The sequence below is a fragment of the Ambystoma mexicanum genome, chromosome 13 (genome assembly GCF_040938575.1).
Source record: "Ambystoma mexicanum isolate Mex_15411 chromosome 13, UKY_AmexF1_1, whole genome shotgun sequence".
Classification (NCBI taxonomy): domain Eukaryota; kingdom Metazoa; phylum Chordata; class Amphibia; order Caudata; family Ambystomatidae; genus Ambystoma; species Ambystoma mexicanum.
This window is the reverse complement of record NC_090938.1, coordinates 422,761,837-422,783,469: the sequence shown is the minus strand read 5'-3', so window position 1 is coordinate 422,783,469 and position 21,633 is coordinate 422,761,837.

Here is a 21,633-nt window from a genome sequence, read left to right as displayed (position 1 = left end):
TACGGATCCATTAGTATTGTATTACTTTTTTCTTACCAACACAGACACGGACCAATAGTCAATGTACGGCAACAGGATCCTTGTATGAATGGTGGCGACCTGTATCTCAACTTGTAACTGACGCCTGCCCTGATTATCTCCATAACAACCAGCACGCTTTGAGCCGATGCGCTTTCGGAGTATGCATTGACCTGCATCAGGTACCTTTCACTTATTTAGATTATTCATTTCAATAACGTCTCTTTCCAGATCTACATTAGACAGAGCATTTTTGCTTTCCCGTTCCTTAGAATTCGCTTACAGCGACCGAACCTTCGAGAAAATAGAGATGTTCTCAGCCATGCTGTGCAAGGCACTTTCTGTCACGAGTCTTTTCTACAATTGTGCAACCGTCTGATAGCTACACGTGTGAGTTTTGCTCAAATTGAGCACTGATCATTTCTGCTTACAATGGTTTTTTGTTATTCTAATTTAAATAATTTAGCAATCTCATGCTCGACATATTGGTGCTCACCGAGTGCCCTTAAGACACTTTTTGTGTCTAAAATTAGCGGGATGCTGAACACTGGTATGACCGCCCATAGAATGTATAGCAGCTCAACCTTTTTTAACTACCTAAATATTATGTACCGCTTTGCATTTAACCATCACCGCTGGGTTTTAGCCCCCATCATCTGCATTAGAATGTTTATTTTACAGAACTATGTAAGACATACTTATGGGATCTACCCCCTTTTTTCCCTACTTGTATTTTTTCCATATTTGTCTTAAATGTGTCCTAGTTCAATTAGGCCCAAGTTGAAGAGGACATTACCTCGAGATGCGTCAGCCAAGAACATTGAATTGACGGATGCTTTTCTTCTCTTTGCATTTAATGTTGAAACACTGATAATCTACTGTAATATGAAAAAAAATGTTTCTGTTTTTCCTTTATTAAATACCTTTTGCTTTTTTTCAAAATTGATACTGTCACTAGTCATGATTGAATGTGCTTTTATGTATAATTCTACCTTGAACATTTGAATGTCTTTTTGACAACATTACATAGTGTGCAGGCGACGGAAGGGCTCCCAAATTGGATCCTCTTACTCTTCTCGTTTTTGCAATACTGATTTTGTGCCAAGACCATTTTTTCCCCTGCACCTGAAAAACTCTATAAATCGTGAAATCCAAAATTTTGAAAATCTACCTTGAATCATTAGTGTGCAACGACAACCCCAAGTCGTTTTTGGCCACACACAGGTGCCCAAAAACATACACTGGGGGAACAGGGTTGCAACCCCACCCATGGGTGCCCTAAGGGTATCCCATGGGTCTGTGCACCAAACCAAAACAAGGAAGAGCTGCACTGCCAGGAGTCCCACATGGCCTCCTGGGCAGAAAACAATACAGAACACAAATGAAAAAGGACTACAGGACAAGGACAGGGAGGCCCTGTCCCTTCAATGCCTTTCCAGCATCACACCCACGTATCCCTCCTTCAAGGATGCATTCTCCTGAATTGGGTTAACTGAGGGTTACAACAAAATACAGTCTCTATTGTTCTGGTATTGCATAAATAAGTTGTTTCAGATTGACTGTGAGCTTGTTCCACCCTGCCTGCTTTGGCTCGTCTCTCGTCAACCTTTGACGTTCTTAATTTCTCAACCCCATGTAGGCTATGGGCTTGTTCAGCCCGGCTCGGCGTCTCCTTTTCAGCCCCTCGTGTGGTCTTCGGTTCCTCAGCCCCAAGTGGGTTTGTTCAGCACGGCTTTGTTATCTTTTCGACAACCCGAGGGTCCTCGATTTCTCAGACCCAGTTGGCCTATGGGCTCATTCAGCCCTACTTTGTATCTCTCTTCCACCCCCTCGCAGGGTAATTGGTTTTTCAGCCCTAAGTGGACTATGAGCACATTCACCCCTGTTTCGTATCGGTTTCTCCACCATCCAACCAGTTCCCCAAAGTAGCTGCTTACCTTCTTTCAAGCGAAGGGACTCTATAATGGCATTAGTGTCAATGGTTTCTGTGAAATTGTGCCATTGTTTCCTCTTTGGTCTGCACGTTCAGCTTTTCGGTTCTTCCTCGTCCTATTTGGGACTTTGGCATCTGTGGTCAGGTGAAGGTACTTCTGGGTGCTTCTTTGCTCACTTCTTGTCACAGCAGCCTCTGCCGACTTGGGGTCCCCATCTTCGTCACAGCATTAGCATTCCTCACGGGGCCCTTGGTCACTGCCCACCACATCCTCTGTGGGGTTCTACATCCTCGATCAGAGGGGCTGCCTCCCTCCTCTGCACGGCTATCGTCCCTCATGCCCCAGCGTAATCGCTCTCTGTTAGCTGGCTTCCTGCTGGCTTTAACTTCCTCCCTGGAGCAAGAAAGAGAAGTCTGTTGTTCATCAGCCTCTCCAGCACGTGATAATGAGTTCAGGTCAGTAACCAAGCCATGCACCTTAAAAGGTCCCTGTACAATGGTAACATTTTCAAATGCCATATATTCAAAAAATATTGGGGTGTTGGAAGGTAGAGGAGGTAGGCTGGAACCTTTCCTTGGGCATTCCTGGACCTCAGAGAGGGGTCACTCAATTGGGATTCAGCTTGCCCTAACCCCTATGGAGGGTACAACATAGCAGGTTGTTCTCCCTAGTCCCAAAGGGGATGGCTCCCACTTGGACGAGAAGGGGTGAATTCCCTGTATTCAAGATTGATAATAATAATATGGAGCTGAATAGCGTGAAATCCTCAGGTCTCTGGGCACTGAGGTAATCCTTTCTGGGGTATAGGCTTCCAAACAGTCTCTCATCCCCTTTCACATAGGGGGTCTTTGTAGTCTATGTAGTCTCTTCTTCTCTCACTCTTGACTTGGGGGTTCCTCAAGTCTCTTCATCACCTCACCTGATGAGGTCCTTTAGCACTCTTCAGACACCCATGTGAAAAGTGTCTTTGTTGGGTTTCTCAGGGTCTTGCCCTTTTGTCTCTAAGGTCCATTGTGGGTTCCACAGGAATGCCCTAATCCATTTCCTCCCTTCAGTCCGTTGCAGGTTTCAGAGAATTTCCCAAACCCTGTTTTCTCTGTGTAAAGTCTGTTGCATTTTAAAAGACGTTCTGAAACTGGTATGTCCCGACATCCACCATTTTTTCTGGTTGTTTCTTCTGAGGGCCTTTGTGGAAAGGGTTCCCATGATGTGGGATGTATTGACCCACTCCGTTATGCTATGCGGCATCACTCTGATAGTATGGTGCAAGGAACTGCAGAAATGGTGGCAAAACTTGTGTGCGCGCCAAAAACACCCAAAAAGATGGATGCACAACCTGCCACCCACGGTGCATGTGTAGTGGAATAGAGCACACACTGCAGAAAATATGCCAATGGGCTCCATGACCAGCAAACAGAGGGCAGAGAGAGAAGCAGCGCTTTGCAAATTAAACTCCAAAATGTGCCTATAAATGACATTTGCTTTGTTGCTAAAAACTCCAAAATGCCTATAACACAACACTTCCCAACATTCAAAATCTTGCTTGGTGTTACAATTCATGTAATCTAATGAAGCATTGCAAACATACAAAGTCCTAATGTGAAGAGCAAAACATTCATCAGAAAAACTGGATTGTCTGTAAACTGACAGCCCCTGTCAGAATCTGTGTGCAGTACCCGGGGCTACCTGTGAATGACAGCTGTCAGATGAGATCCTGATGAAACTTCAAAGTGATCTAAACTAAAGATCTGCCGGATCAGCACACAAAAGGATTATGGCTAAAAGGAATACAGATTTCAGTTGTGTTTTTGATCCCACAGATTTGAAGCTAAGAAAGTAATGTATTTATGTTTGATGCAACAAGTTTAGTTTTTCCTGGATCTTTAATTAAGAATAATTTAGCCTGGTTGAGCTGCAACCCTTTGGAAGTGGAAAAGCAGGTTTCTTCCAGGGGGAGTGAAAATCCTCTCAGCAGAAACTCACTGGTAGATGATAAATGTGGGTTAACCCAGAGTTTTATCTACAGAAGGAGAATGAACAATAGCAGACCCTTCAGCTCAGGAAACAGAGGTGTGAGAGGGTCGTAAATGGCTCTTGGAAGGAACTTCGCCAAGGATGGGGATGCTCCTGGACTCCAGGGAGAGAAAAAGGGGCGTACCATTTTCTGTTAAGAATGAACAATGAACAATTTTCAGAGACTCATAACTTGTGATTCAAAGTGGTAAAAAATATACAAAGGACATATCTGTTAGTCTAATGTTTGGCAGTATGTTTTAAGAGGCGGTAGAACTGTGTAACATGTTCTGGACAGGAATGGCAATATATGTGGTTTTATGTGAATGGTATTAATCCTAGAATTGTGAAAATGTACACACACATCCCTATGTTAAACAAACACATTTGTGGAAATTTGCATAAAGTTTTGGAATTGTGATCATAGCATAAAGGACAAAGTTCTGTAGAAAGATGAAACAAGATCCCAGAGCTGCTGGATTTTGAGGAGCAGATACTATACAAAATATGGAATCTTTGTGTGTGATTTGGGTAGAGGTGACCAATGTAGAAATGTGTATTTAGTATAAAATTCTATTTTGAGACCAGTGGCTAAAGGGAGGTTTCTAAGGACTGTAAAACAAACCATAAAATGTTACATCATCCGGCCTTGATCCAATCCTTCAGATGCAAGGCGGAGATGAGGTTTTGATCCAATCCCAGCTCACAGGGGCAAGCTTAGCTAAGCCGGCTCATACACCCCTTTTGTGATGTCATTTGAAAGGGTAAATAGAGACAGCTGACAGCACATAGAGACTCACTGATTCACTCACTTTCATGATCCAGCATTCTACACCCAGTTTTAACATCCTTCCAGATCCAGATGTCAAGACTTTTGCCAGCAGTAGAGAACTATTGATTTTCAGCAAGGTCCAAATCCTCAAACATATTCTCACCATCCAGTGAAGCGCTGTAGGGTGAGAAGGCCTTTTGAACTAGTATCCTGAAACTCTCTGGCTTTCTTCCACGAAGCTTGCCTGAGGAACTAGCTAGCCAGCTGATTGAACGACCCACAAACAAGAAGGGCAGATCCTGTGCAAATTCGGTGACCGGCTTAGCTGATCCAGTCCTGCGCCTGATGTGCTATCCTTACTAGACCAGACCCAATCCAATGACCAGAACTGACGGTCCCATTTAATTACAAAGGACTGTAAGTATTAATAGGAAGAACAGTGACCCATAGTATATTGGCATTGTCTTACCCCAATCTCAACCCATCCTATCTGTAAATTCAGAATCATAGTATTGTCAGAATCTTTCTTGTGCTGATTTTCTCTCATTTGTTTTATAAAATCAAAAGTCATTAGCAATTTTGAGTAACTAAAGTGAATCCCAGAAGGAAATCGAGTATCCACCACGTGAAGGGTTACGCTGGCCACGTAACTGTGGAGATTGATGTGTGGCATCCTCTTTTTCATAGTCATAATATAGTGTAATCAAACCCATCTGTCATTTTCAAAGTGCATCTCTGTTTTCCATTCTCGCGCCTATTTAGCAAATACAACTCTCACTAAAACCTCTACAACTCCCTCGGTTTTTATGATAGAAGCAAAATTCCAACTCCTACTTGTACCTAACATCTTTAGCTATCCATTGAACCCTAAACCGAATATCGCGTAAGGAATAGTTTGCCGATACTTGAAATTCTACGAAATTTGACATGTGTGAAATAGCTTTCATGTATTTCCTAATAGGAATTTAAGATTTCAAATATTTTCTTTTGACTAAATCATTGTTTTTGATTATGTGCAACTGTTCAAAGCTGCTCCAATAGGAATTTATAATAATTTAAGTATTTTGATCACATTTGGTGTTTTTGCTCAGTCAATTCCAAAGACAATTTCAAAGCCATGCTGACAGCTGAAAAGTCAATTCCGTTTTTCTCTTGTGTTTGAAGGGGGGAGGTGGGAGTGATATTCTGTTTGATTGGTGTTATTCCTGCTCTCTCCCCCATCTCTTTACATTGCCTATTGGTGGGTTGAGGGGTGTTGCAGGGAAACCCCTAACCATAGTGCTATCTGTTCTACACCAATTCAAAAGCATTATTTTCTGTGCTGCATTTGTTTTTGTGCTCATTACTTGATTCCTAGTGTATTCAATATATTATTCAGTGTTCTGTCACCCCATTGGTGGTTGTTGTTACCTATTAAAATATATTGTGATTAAATTCTGAATACATAAGTAAATATTTACCTTTGCAAACTAGCCTGATTCCTGGTTCAGTGCAACCGGGGGGCTCTCAGGAGAAGGGTGTGATATGAGTGGTATATCGTTCAGAATATTGAACCTATAGATAAAAATAAATAAGGGTTTCATTTGTGCACTACATGCTTGGCGGGACTTGGGTGTGTGCTGGATTGAAATCGCTTACAATGATTGACAGTCAAGAGAAGAAGGTTCCACTGTCCTCTAGTGGTGTAATTCCCAGGACCTGGACTGCCTCTCTCAGTAATTTTGCCTTGACTGTCTCTCACTTTCTTGTACTCTGACATGTGCTTCTTCATTCTACAGCCACTACCACCTGCCTAAGGTCAAACTTCTTTCAAGAATCTCTCTGAGTTGACTGGCAGGCTTTCTTTTACTGCATCCAGCTCTCTCTCTCTAACCACCTCCATATGTTATAACACCATCTCCTACTTGTACTCTCTCCAACCTTCTCTTGATGCTATAGCACACATTCTCCTCTTTCTGTCCAACCATCTTCTCCTTCTCTTTCTCTCCAACCTTCCGATGTTACCACCTCCACCTCTATCTTGATCCAACATCTTCCTGATACCACCTTTGCCTCTCTCCTGATCCAACTACCTCCTGATCTTTCTACTACCTCCTTACTCTCCAAACTCCTCTCCAGTCCTCTCCCCTGCCTTCTTCTCTTTACTTGCTCTGTTTTTGCAACTCTGCTCCCAGCTAAACCCACCAACTGCTTCCTTAATAACTCACACTGCTAAACGGAGTTGATGGGTCTCTATAGTATAAAGGTATTATCATCCCCAAGGCCAGGCCCCTTGTGAGAGTCCACACCTGCATCCGAAGATTGGTCAAGCCTTTGTTTGTCTCCCCACCAAAGGTTTACCAGAAACCATTCTGGCCTTTAGATGTTGGACCTAGCCTTTACTTGGCTGCCTTCCATTTCTCTGAGTATTGTGGCACACGATCTTGAAAGGACACAACTCTTGTCTTACCTAGCATGTGTGCATGATGGTAAAAATACTGGAAATGGATGTCCCCCACATGCTTGCAAATCTCTGTCTCCTACAAGGACAGGCTCAGGTAATAGATAATGGAATGCAAGGTTTGTGTTATAGTTTTTGTGCCAGCATATTTGTCAAGCCCATTGGTGTTTATTGGATCTTACAGTCAACTTAGGCTAGGTACTTTCGGTAGTTCTTAGGGCTAAGCGAGTCCTTGGGGAATTGGCATGATGGCTGTCCTTGTCTATCTCAATTTCCCCCGGTCTTGACCACCTCCCTAACCCAAGCATCTTTATCGGGATGATGTTTATTTCTGACTTAGCTGATTTGTGTTTTCCCTAAAAGCGTTGGCTAACACCCAGGGCTTTTTTCTGAACTTTCCCTAACCAATCCTGCTTAGTAGTCTAAGGGGTTTAGAGATGGTGCCTTCCTTCACCCATTATCACTCTCCCTTCTTCCACACATATTCTTACCTAACCCTTCATAATACTGGGCCCACCCTACTGCTGCCCCTCCGATCTCACTCCAACTGTCCACCTCCACCTTTTGATCTGACTTCTCCTCTCACTTCTCAATGCTATCACTTCTTATTGTCTCCACCTTCTAATACCTCTGTTGTTCCTTGCCTCCCACAATACTTCCTTGCCTCTTTCTATTCTTCTTTTTTAGACACTCTCTCTCTACTCTTACAACTAGCTGCTCCTCTTTTCCCAACCCTTGTCACTCCTTCTCATCTTCCTCTACTACTGTACTTACTCTGTTATAACACTATTCCTTTATTTCCTTTACTTCCTACTGCTACTAATGTCAATGTACTTATCTTTCTACTCAGCAATGCACATTATTGCCCTCTACTATCAACTACCACTCTACTGCCTGTTTTTCTCACTTGCTACTCTGCTTCTCCTGCTACTTAGCATATCTACTCCCAACTACTACTGCTGACTCTGATACTTCTACCACTCCACTCTGCTACTCCTACTCTATCTCCACATCTTACACTCTCCACTCTCACAAACAACCACTCCACAGACCCCCTCCTCATAATGATTTCAACAGTCCTGTCGCTCTCACCTCCTCTGGTCTCTCGGACCTCCTCCTCCTCCACCTCCTGTCATCACCCAACTAACCTACACGTGTACACTCACACACACCTCCTTACATACCGCAGCCCCTCCCAGGATTGACCACATACCTTAAACAATATCCTCCCTGGCTCCAGGGGGGTATGTCAAGGGAAGGGCTTAGAATATTCAGAAGGGTGTGTAAGCCCCGCCTTTTTCCAAAATGGACCATGTAGTGTTGCTTGGGGAGGTGTGCTGGTTGAAGGCCTTTCTGTAGGCCTTTTAATATTAAATATAGAATGCCCCTGCTGGCATAGTCGGTTATATAGCCTTCTTAGAGGCCCTCATTTTAATAATACCATTCTCTGGTGTCATAGTGGAGGCTCCCTGTTTGTGCTGGAGCCATGCCAGTGTTGTAGTTGACACGGCACCCCTAGGGACTGCATCCATCCTTGTGGTGTCCTGCAGCCGGTGGTGCCACATTCGCAGGACCTCTTTCAAGAATGTTGACCGCTGCCTCATGGTCTCCAGCTGCAGTGTTGTGCTGGCTGCAGCAGGGTCCTTTCTTGCCCCATCGCCTGCAATTATTAGGTAAGGAAGGATGGGAGGGTGTCTAACCTTACTTGAGCAGCGGTCAGGGTGTTGGGGTGGGTCAGGTTCCCTCCCCCGTCTTGACAGGGCCTGAAAGCAGGCCCTGTCACAAAAGACAGGCTGCTGACAATGGTGACGACTGAATCCAAGAGTTGCATGTCATTGAGCGATAGTTGGACAAGTGGATGTTTAGCGGGAGGTCTAATGAAGGCGCATTCAGTCTTGGATGGGTTAAGTTAGAGGTAGGCAGTCGACATTCAGGACTGGATGATGGCTAGGTAATTGCTGAGACGACTGTTGTCCTTTGGGCTTTTTTACTCTGATGTACTACATAGTATAATCCATTTATTGCTGGATGGCTACAGCAGGATCTTTGGGGAATGTACCCAGGGCCTAATGGTTAAAAATGAATCAGTGAAAGGATGAAGTATTGGGGGACACCACAGGAGACTGGTTGTCTGTTAGGATGCAATTGATTAATCTGGAAGGCCTAGTGTCGGTCTCAGAGGTTGGATGTCAACCAATTCAGGACAGTGCCAGAGAATCCCATCCTTCTGTGAGGAGGAGGATGCAGTAGTCACTTGTCTGTAATGTCGCCCAGAGGACAAGGAGGACAAGAAGGTATGAGTCACCCTAATCCATGATTTTAAGGGCATGATATATACCACCTGGATTGTGACTGTCTCAATACTACATGGGATGATATCTTCATAGTAGGAAAAAGATTTGAGGGAGGCGATTGGGAATAAAGATAAGCAATTCAAACACAATCTCTCTCCCTTTTGTTGTATGACACTTTGAAAAACACTTGCCAACCCACTGTCAAATGTTTACTTAGCATTTCATGCCTTTTCTTTTGACCGTAATTGGATTTTTCATGCTATCCATAATAGGCAATGCCCTAATGGATTTCTGCAGTCACAAGGCATATCTTTTTGAGACCTGTTCACTTTAGGAATGCCATTAGAAGAGTCACCCATGATCTTTCTCGTTTGGAGGTCCATCTATTAAGGGATTGACTATGACCAGTGAGGTATGGGGTTCCTTGAGTACAAAGGGGGTGGGTTGCACCCATCCAGCATGATATTACGGTTGCCACATTTCTTACGTATACCTTTGTTAGAATGTACCTCGCTAGACAATGAAGTACTTGCAAGGATAAAATAAGAAGTAGCAGACTCTGGGAGATTACAAAGTGTTATGAAGGGTAAGCCACCGCTCTCTTCATGGTCATTGTGTATATCACTATTTGCGGGACTCTATTTCCTTTTTTTGTTACTCCATAAATGTGTTGCGCACCAAAATAAATCCCAGTGAGCATCTGACAACATTGTAGGAGGTCAGTGAGAGTCCGCAAGTACATGATGAAAAACAAAGATGTGCAAGTGTGTTATCAAGCACTGAGATCCTGGAATTGGTAGCAGAAACCCCATCTCCCTACCTGTAATAAGATAATCGCTACTGCGATTTTGATTGTTAACACTTTTTTCAATGTAATGCTGATGTTGCACATTATTGTGGTCTGTTCCTAGGTTTCCTACTGTATGTGGGGTGGAACAAGGCCTGATTTGCATATGGCCTTTCCCCTTCAGTAATGGCTTGGTAGACTGAGAAAGGATGGTCTGGAGGGTTACCCAGAGCTATGCCGTGGTTATGATTGATTCCAAACCTTCCAGCCATCACCTTTTGGTTTTGCTACGGGATTTGAACCTGACTCAGTAGCGTTGCATTCTTCTCGCTCGATAATTTTCCAGTACAAACTTCTTGTCAGTGTCATTAGTGTTTTGAGAAACCACTTTGAAATGTATGTCATATTCTGGTGGATGTATATCATTTTCTGGTGGATATTGAAAAAATAGTTCATACACTGACCCAAAAGTGTTGAAGTTGATGCCTTCCAGATCCTCACGTTCTCCGACGAATGTCAGGACCAATTCTGTTGTTGCGCCACCCATCTGTATAGCACACACTGTGCATGACAGAAGTCTGTATACGTGGGAAAGATGGCACATTTATTGATGGATTTGCTTTTACTGCATGATGTTTGATGGTACTTTCCCAGGACAGACTTTCCTCTATATTTGGCTGTTGCGCATCTGTTGTAAATGCTGATCCAGCCCCAACTCAATCATCACTTCTTCACCAGATGTGGATTCTCCTGTTCTGTGTTTGTAAGTTCTTGTTGAAACTTGGGCAGTCTGAGGCCTTGTACAAAAAAGGGAGGGAAATGGAAAAAAGGAGGGGTTAGCTAAATGAATGTGACGAGGTCCCCTGCAAATGGCCTGAGGAGAATGTACCAGATAGTATGGGAAATGAAAAGAGGTGATGGTTGATGAGTCCCCTTGTTGGGTCTCATCAGTGAGAACACACTTGGGTCTCTAGACCCAGCAGGCACGGGACCCATGCATGGGCATACCCATCCCTCTTAGTGCTGATGGCTGGAAGGTTTACAATTAATCTTAACCTCTGGCATGGCTCTGGGCAACCCTCCGGACCATCGTTCTTTGCCTGCCAAGCCATTACAAAAGGGGAAGGCCATATGCAAATCAGGCTTGGTCCCCCACAAAAAGGGGCAGTCCAGCCTGAACTGCTTGGTCACGTCACTTCTGCACGAGACCACAACCATCACTAAACAAGATAGTATGGGTCCAAAGAGACAATACAAACTGAGGTAGACTACTCAGACAGTGTCTAAGTAATTGTTGAAATGTACACATCAACATAATTCTAATACTACCTGGTATTCTCCCTTCATCTCCACTGGCCAACCCAGCCTTCTTCTTTTTCAGGGACACACCCACAGACCATATAAAGGACAACAAATGGTATAAACCCTACTACCAACACTGTTATGATTTCTGGTAGAACACGCTTCTGATCCCTGTATCGGAGATGGACATTTCCCCAGCCCATTCCAAGATGGCTGCAGGCAGTGCCACGTAGATGCACGGTGCACGTTGATGCTGAGTGATGTCATACCAGAAACTAAACTGTCACCAGAACTGTTGTTCTTTGCATCTTATAGCTCTGAGCCTTCCTGAGCCAACGCTTCCTTGTTTTCCTTGTTTCCTTGCTCCAGACTCCCTCACCTACCTCCTTGCCAGCTTTGCTCTTTCTTCCATCATTCCTTCCTGCCTTCCGTTGTTGGTGGGCGGTGTCATCAATCTGCTACTGGACTCCAGATTCCAACTGCATTCTCTCTTCCTCCCGACTGGCGTTCTACGACCCCCCCACCCTAAAACAATCACACATCCAGTATCCAGTTGAGTTACTGGACACCTTCATCTACTCACCCCTCTTGTGAATGGGGGAGGTTTTGTTTGGGGGTGCACCTTGTCTCAAGAGTTCCATTAGCCACTCCCACCAAAGTGGCTTCCTGGCGGGACAAGCTTTACCTCAATCAACCCCATGGTAATCAAGCACATGAGGTAAGACCTGTCACTGACAAACACACCCCCGCCCCCGTTTCTGGGTGAACATTCGGCATCTGCTGTTGTCATGACAGCACGCCCTTAATGACCGTAACGTGCCGCGCGTTGAATATACGTCACCCGCGAGGTTCCATCCGCGAGGTCACATGGCCCTCTAGTCCGATCACGTGAGAGGTCCGGACGCGATATACATCCGCACTCACAGCATTGCTGTGCTGGTGTGCTGTAACGTTCCTACGCGCAGGTTCGTTCTGTTCATTTTGCCCGGATTCCTTGCTGACTTTTTGCGGCCCTCAGCTCCAGGTAAGCCGTCGCTCGCTGTGCTAAACTGAATGACTAACTAGGTGTAATTACTTTGAACTAATTGTCGTAGTACTCGTAATCAGATCTTGCGACCGTAGTACGCCTTCGCTATGTTGAGTAGAATGTCTGACTCTATGGAATATTATTGGGTCCTTGTGAGATCATGCCCAACACCCCATAAACACAATAGGCAATTTTTTCCCGTAATTTTTTCTCATATTTTTTTGGCAATTTTTCTTTGCTTCGAGATGTGACAGAATTGTTTATTAGTCTCTTCTTTCTGTTTATAGACGTGACACATCCAGGGGCCATTGTGATTGAATTACGGGCACTGACAAGACCTGTTCAGATGAGTGTGAATACCCCATCTTGCACCTCCCTAACACTTGGACCACTTGGGTAAGGTTAACTATGGCCCCATGTTCTAAGGCCCGTACTCTACCTCCCTCCCTATTATGAGAATGTTATTCCAGCTCGGGAATGGTTTCCTGACAGTGTGGCAATTCATTCTAAATTGAAGCTCCAAGTTCAGCAACCCGCTACGCAGGAAAATCCTATCTGGACGCTGCCAATTTTCACGGCGGCGCCTCCAGTTCACGATACAAGAAGCAACGACTTGTTTATTACTGTCTGTGTTTAGTCTCTAATATTTATGAGCACCCTTAGTTTGTATATTAGTTCCTAAAGTAAATGGCAATCGCGACTCCCCAACCATGTCAACTATATCATGGCTTAATTCTTTAGCACATGGTACTTGCATCCTTGGTTATTCTGTGGGCCATGATCCATCCCCATTTTGCCCTGGGACACCAATTTTCTGATGGTAGTACTCCCCGCCTGACACCCATGGTCCACCCTAGAAACACAGATTTGGGGTGAGAGCAGGTTGTTGTTTTGTTTTTTATAGTGTTGTGATTGTTGTGAAATGATGTAATTTTATATTTATATATTTTTAAGGTATCTACACTATCCCCACAGGAAACCAATGATTTGTTGTTTTCCTTTTCCTTTAGAAAGTTATTTTGTTATCTCCTGATGAAGTCGTAACATAAACAACGTTAAGAGCTCGAAACCGGTAGAGAAAATTAGGGATGAGGCCACTTTTGAAGACCCCTGGGGCCCACCCTAACTGTTGACCACTTAAAGGACTATCTGTGGTCATGCACTTTGTTTTGCACAATTTTTTGTATAACAATTGAATTGTTGATGAATTGTTTGGTATGATATAGATTTGTTATAGGTTTTTATCTTTTATTTTGTACATATTGATGTTTGGCATAAGTGGATTGATGTATGAAGAATGTATGTGGATGAATGTTTGAATGATGTAACAGTATGAATTTTATGGAATTATTGTGATCTTAAAATCTTTTCCTGCTATGCAAAATTATTGCCTGAGTGCAGATTAAATCGTGATTTAATTCACATAATGAAAAATGTATCAGGTATAATAAAACCCTTGATACTGTACTTTCAAATTGTATCCTCTGGATTTTCTTTCCGAGATGTACCTTTATGCTAATACCCTAATCTAGAGTGTGGGGTTCCCTGTGCCTTTCAGAAACTGACAAACACAGAACATGATATAACTGTGCAATACACTTCACTACACTCTGTTAAACTACACTCCATCACACTGCAAAACAATCACACTACTATTGTACACTGCAGTTGGACACAAAAACGCACCATGTTGACCACTGTAACCTGTCCCACCTTCTAGTGGTTTCAGAATCTTAAAGACTTTCCAGGCTGCCCATGAAGGAGAGTACACATGGATAGATACTGCTCTGAATGGTTGCTATTCGGATTTCCATTAGCCTCTAATTCTCTCCCAATCTGTGGCGATTATGCCATTTGTTTTTAAATCATCTTTGGAAAGCTACATAAGTGCGAAGATATTGACCTGCTCCATTATGTATTTTCTAAATATATATTTCACACTAAGCAGTGTTTGATGTGCCAGTGCTCCAAATAGCTCTACTTGCAAATACACTTCACCCGTAAGCACATTCAACTCTTAATCACTGAATGTAACCTTTTGTTTCTAGGCTACCATGCACCACAATGACTCAGACAGTAAAGGATTGGCAGTTCAGGCATCTGTCTTCGAAAAAAATGTGTTGGATCATATGACCAATATTTTTTTGGTATATAACATGAAATTGTGCAAAGGCACTTTCATCATTCATCGTACCTGTGTACATGCATGCTTGCATCCACCCTTCTCTCTAAATCATCCATCATTAGATAGGACTGCTAATGATGCTTCCCACGCATTGATCAGGCACGTTATAAATGTCGTATCATATCAAATAAATCATGCTAATGTTTGATTGTTTGTTTGTTCATTCATTTCTAATGTGCACCAGACCCAAGGGTATCAGGGCACAACAGTTACAGGATATGAAAAGCTTAGGTTCACTAGTTACACAATAAAGTAATTTACAGGACATAGACAAATCACATTTATAAGTTGTTACACAGTGGGAACATTACAGTGCAGGAAAATCAAATATATACAATAGGAGAAAACATTGTTACAGTGCAAGGTGCTCGCATGGAAGGGGCTAGAGATCAGAGGACTTGAGCAAGTTTATGTAGTTAAGTCGGAATTTCAGGTAAGGTTGATCTTCTCTATTAGTATGTGGAGGGAGTTCCATAGTTGGGCAACTTTGAAAGGGAAGCTACAAACGCCAACCTTTGAAAGCTTAAATCTGGGGATAGTGAGACAATTGGAATTTGAAAGTCGCGTGGGTCTAGTAGAGGTTCTCGTGTGGAATCTGTCCATGAGATAGATGGGGGCTGCGTTATTCAGTGCTTTGTGGGTGAGGGATGCAGTTTTAAGCTGAATTTTGTTAAGGGTCAAGAGCCAGTTATTTTGGCGCCTAATTATAGTTCTGTGTGATTTTCTAGTCACTCCGAGAGCTGATCTTAAGACATTGTTTTGGAGGATTTGTATCCTCTGGATGATCGATTTGTTAGCCCCGATATAGAAGGCATTGCAGTAATCAAGCCTCGAGAGTATAAGGGCTCTGGCCAGGATAATGCAATTTTCATTGGAGAGAAAGGGTTTGCCAGTTCTAATTATCTTGCAAGTGTAAACTGTGGCAGAGGACATAGCGTTCACTTGTTTGGTAAAAGAGAGGGTAGAATCGATGTAGAAGCCAAGGGTCTTAACCTCATTCACAACCTTAATGAGGTTGCCGTCATTTAGGAAGGAGGAGTAGATCTGGTCTAATTTTTTGAGATAGCGTAGGTACCCAGGATGATAAGCTCTGTTTTGTCATCATTCAGGCATAGACCATGGGTGACCATCCATGCCTGAATGATGAGGTACACTCTATTACCTAGGCCAAATCCTTAACGTAATCACCTGAAAGTGGGAGGAGAATCTGAGTATCATCTGCATAGTTGGTGTAGGTGATACCAAGGTGGTCGAGATCATCGAAAAGGGGCTTAGTGAATATATTGTACAAAGTAGGGGAGACGCAAGATCCCTGAGGCACACCACATGTGATAGGGATGGGGTCTGCTGCTCCAGAAGGGGAGAAGACCCTCATGGTTCTATTACTTAGGAATGACTCAATCCAAGTTATAGCATCTTTGGAAAAGTGGGCAGCTGAACCCATGTGGCTGCAAAAAACCTTGTGGTTAAGCAGCACAAGGAGGGCAGTTTTCCCTTTATCTCTTAATTCATCAACTTGGGACTTAAGGTCGATAAGGGCAGTCTTGGTTCCATGTAATGGACGGAATCCGGATTGTCGTGCTCCTAACAGTTTGTGGTTTTCCAAATAATTTTGAATTTGGAGGTAGGCAATCTTGTCAAGCATTTTTAAGAGAAAGGGCACTGTTGTGATGGGAAAGTAATTAGTAGGTATAAGTGGGTCGAGGGTTTGCACCCAAGATTGTTTGAGATTTGTGGGGATGGTACCGGAAGCAAAGGAGTCATTGATGGAAATGAATGGGGCAAGGTCTCTTGCTGCATCCTTCATCAGCTGGGCTGGGCAGAGGTCACCCTGACAGTTAGATGGCTTAAGGGAGAGTATAACTGGTTCTACCTCCAATATAGAAGTTTTGGTGAAGTAAAATCGGGCAGGGGAGTCTGCTGCTGGTTTTTTGGGGTGTTGGTCCAGGGCAGTTTTGAGCCTGTGGGATATAGAGTTTATTGAGGCCTTTTTTAAAGCTATTTTGTTTTGGAGATTGGAGACTTTGTTAGAGAGTGTCTGTTGTATGTCTGATCACCAGGATTTATCCTTGATGCAAATGTCAGGAATAGGGATGGGTGTTTCAAGTTCCTTCAGGAAGGTGAATCATTCTTTCTAATGAAGTCTGCATAACACTGTTCTCGGATTACTTCCCCTTTCATAAAAAGGGTTGGACAAGTCCATTACCCACTGTCTTCCATAGAACTTCCAAATAACATCCACACATTTTACAGTGCACCCTTAGCACAGTGGTAGTTTACCCGTGTCAGGGGAGAGCTATAACTGTACCGACTTATTTTAATTAGAGAGAGATGTTTGCATTTTATTTCATTTCTAGGGTGTGAATGTGATCCAGTGTTGACACAAACACAGTAACACAGACCAAAATAAAGGGAATGTCCAATCAAGGTTCTATTATAAGATGTAAATACTTTAATCAAACACACCATCTCCATAAAAAACTAAATAGAAAGCACTGTGCAAGAACAGACCCCTGAGGAAACAACAGAAAAGATGCAACAGGTAGAAGAATGTTTAATTGATTGCTTCATGTTTTGTTGCTCGGCTCCCTTTTTACTTTGAACACATATTTTAATATTGCTGATCCTTGTTAGCCTGATATATTTTAAAAATCGAACTGTGTTGAATTTGTGTATTTTTTAACATATCTTGCATTGCTTTTTTCATTGTTACCATATTTACTTCTTCTCTGACCCAACAATCCTCGTGCGACTTGAAACAGAGCCTTTCTAGCAGGCTCTGCATGCACGTTACTGATGAACTACAAAACCCATCGGTATTGTAGTTTGCCGGTCCTCTTATTTGCACCTCAGGCGCAAACTTACCATCACGAATGTGACAAGCCGGTTTGTGCTGTTGTTTAAGGGCTTCTGTCCCCCTTCTCTCCATTGATTGCTTAAAACTTTGCTGCTCGTCCCCCTTTTTACTTTGAACAAATATTTTAATATTGTTGATCCTTTTTAGCCTGATATATTTTAAAAATCGAACTGTGTTGAAATTGTGTATTTTAACATATCTTGCATTTCTTTCATTGTTACCACACTTACTTCCTCTCTGACCCAACAATTCTTGTGCAACTTGAAATGTAGCCTTTCTAGAAGACTCTGCACGCACATTACTGCTGAACTACCAAACCCATCGGAATTGTAGTTCGCAGGTCCTCTTATTTGCACCTCAGGCATGAATGCGCCGGCGTGATGTGACAAGCTGGTTTGTGCCGGTTCATGCTTGGGGAGTGCAGGAGGACCTGCTACTCTGCTTTTCACCCACAGCGGCATCCCAACTACCGCACGTACACCAGCTCCTTACACATTTGCTCAAATGTCACGGGGCTACAAAATCAAAGGCCTGACCTGGATACCAATCATTCCTCCAACTTGTCAGAAAGAGCACACTGTAGCTCTCAGGATACCGAGCTACCTAAATTAGCACTGGGTACGCCAGTTGTGGAGACACTTACTGAGGGGGCTGTTACTGACCACCAGAAAACTCCTGAGTCAGTCTGCACCTATCCTAGTAGTAGGGCTCCGATAAAAACAGCCCTATTAAATACACACTCCCTAGCTGGACACTCAACTGAGATAGCAGACTATATTTTGTCTGCCAATCTTGACGTCATGTTCCTGACAGAAACATGGCTCGGTGATGCCAATTTACACTCCTAACAATTAGCTAAACCTAATGGTTACAAAATTCTTCGCACTGACTGGATAGGTCAGAGAGGTGGCGGTGTGGCAATAATCTTTAGGGAAAATATTAACCTTTACATATCCAGCACCTTGGCACTGGACGCATGTGAGGGTATGCTGGTCAAAGTAAGGCTTAGCTCCACTTCTACCCTCAGCTTTCTTATTCTTTATCAACCCCGTATCACTCTGCCTGACTTTCTCCACTGCTCAGTTGCGAGACATTTTAAATGCTGTATCCAACAAGTTACAATCTCTTAAACAACTCAACTGAAAGAAATACATCCTACCACTACTCCTACTATTCCTATAACCTATACCTAACTACTCCTACTCCTACTCTAACATCCTACTATTTCTTTCTGGCTGAAAGAGGAAGTTATGTCATGTTATGTTATGTTATTTGGCATTTATATAGCGCTCTATATATCATTGGTATGACCTCAAAGCGCTTGTGGGTTGAACACCCTCAGAGACTGTAGTCCAGGTCAGTAGAGAGAGTAGGGTATCATAGGGTGCTTGGGTGCACTCATTATATGTGCAGCTGAAGCGATTGCCTGATGGTAGCTGCATGTTAGCATTCGGTGTGGTGGTAATGAGATCAGTTGAATGTGTGCAGTGAGGAGGTTGGTCTCCGAAACTGGATTTGGGCTGTTTTAGGCCTGTGAAGGACGCTTAGGTGTGCGGCTAGGCTGATTTTCGTGGGGTATAGCTGCGTTCTAGCAGGATGTTGGGGTGTTTGTACGATGTTGTTCATATGTTAGCAGCTAGGCCGAAATTGATCGAGGGGTGTAGCTGCGCTCTATTGTGTGTTGGTGTAGAGTAGTTAGTGAGTATAGTGATAGGAGAGGTGAGTGTCTGGAGTGGAGGTTTTATTCTTACGAGCCCAGTGTTCTGGGTTTCATTACACGTTTGCTGCGTTCAGATTGGCTTTATTAGTCACAATTTCATTGCACATTTGTCTGCAGGTTGTAGGGTCTTTGCAGCCTTCGAAGGCTTAAGCTGCATTATGGAAAGAGCCAGGTTTTTAGAACTTTATGGAAGACCATGTTGTCTTGGGTGTGTCGAATGAATGGGGGGGGGAGTGAGCTCCACAGAGATGGGGCTAAGGTTGAGAAGGCAGATCCTCCAGTCCTCACAGAATTGGAGGATGGAATTACTAGTTAGTGGGCTGTGCTAGATCTTGAGGTCTGCAGTGGTAGGTAGGGTTTTATCTTCTCTTGTAGGTACGTTGGTCCCGTCTTGTGCACTGCTGGGTGGGTAATGCATAGGGTTTTGAAGGTGGCCCTACGTCCGACAGGGAGGCAGTGGAGGGGGCCGAGAGCAGGGGAGATGTGGTCTCTGTGTCCCAGGGTGAGACAGAGTTTGGCTGCAGAGTTTTGGGCTCTTTGTAGTTTGTTAAGTTGGTAATCCGGTGCTCCCAGGTATAAGGAGTTGCCATAGTCCAGTCTCGAGATAACTATAGACATAACAGCTGAGAGTCTGTTGGGATAGGTAAGGTAAGGGAAAATGCATCTAAGGAGTTTGAGGCGATAGTGGCAGGATTTTGATACATTATTGATCTGACGGAACAGGGTTAGGTCTGAGCCCACAGTGAAGCCAAGGTTTTGACTATTTTGGAAGGAGGGAGTAGGGGCCATGTGAAGGGGCCACGGGAGCGGTTGTGGGAGAAGTGTAGAATTGCCACACACCATGATTTCAGTTTTATCAGGGTTTAAAAGGAGTTTGTTACTTGTCATCCATCGGTCAATATCACTGAGACCGGCTTCAAGGTTGGGAACGTGGGTTGGTGATTGTTTTCGGAATTCTTAGGATGATTTGAGTATCATCGGCGTAGTTGTAGCAGGTGAGGTTGCAAGCGCAGATGATTCCTGGTAGAGTGGTCATATAGAGATTGAAGTGGAGAGCAGAGAGGCAGATGCCTTGGTGTACTCCAGTGATTACAGTCCGAGCAGTAGAAACAAAAGAGACAAAAGAGTGGAGGAGGGTGATTTGTTTCCTGTTACTGAGGAAGAAGGTGATACAAGGCTGGCAAAAAAAACTGAAAGAAATACCTTAGCCCTATATAAACAAGCAGCTAAGTACTATCAAGACACCATCGTGGCTGCTTAAAAAGCTAAGCTGGAAGAGCTCATTCTTCGAGCTAAATCAAGTATGAGAGAGATGTTCAACATTTTAAATGAGCTAAAAGGGAAAAAACAAGAGCCACAGCTAATGGTGGATGACACCTGGTGCCAGAAGATCCACAACAGCATGGTGCTGAAGGTTAGACAACACCAAGACAGTATGCCTTTCAATCCCCATACCTCTCAGCTGGTAGGTATGGATACTAGAATTCTTGACTCAGATAAAGATATAGAGACTGACTCTTTCTCCTTTAAGCAGGTCTCAAATCTAGAATTGACATCCATGATTTCTAATATAAAACCCACCCATTATAAAGGGGACATATTCCCTTCGACACTGTTTAAGGAATACATTTGTAGTATCACCACTTCAGTGACATCCCTTATTATCTTGTCTTTCCTAGAGGGAAATGTTCCAGATTGCATAAGGGAGACCTGGATCACCCCCTTATTAAAAAAGCAGGGTCTAGATCCGGAGGAACCTCTGAATTGGTGCCCGGTTACTAATGTCTCTTTCCTGTTGAAAATTTTTGACAAAGTTGCCTGTACTCAGTACAATGCCTTTGCTGAAGAAAGGGACCTTTTATCTAACGGCCAGTCGGGTTCAGAAAAAATCATGGAACAGAAACAGCCTTAGAGGAAGTTAGATCTGCCCTTGCTGGAATTGTCGAACAAGACAGTCTAGCTATGTTGCTGTTGTTAGACCTGTCTGCTGCATTTGATCTGGTTGATCATGATAGGCTTGCAGACAGGGTAACTGAGGCTGGGAAGTGTTCAAAGCTAGCTTCTAATTGGTTCAGATCCTTTTTTGGTCCTAAGAGAGCCAAAGTAGCTCAGGGTGACTTCAAATCACAAGAATCCCTCCTCTGTGGTGGTGTCCCACAGGGGTCCAGTGTGTCACCATTGCTTTATAACATCTACTCCAAACCTCTTTTCGACCTCTTGGACAGTCTGGGTATTAAATATGCAAACTACACTGATGATACCCAGATTATTCTGGAACTGTCGG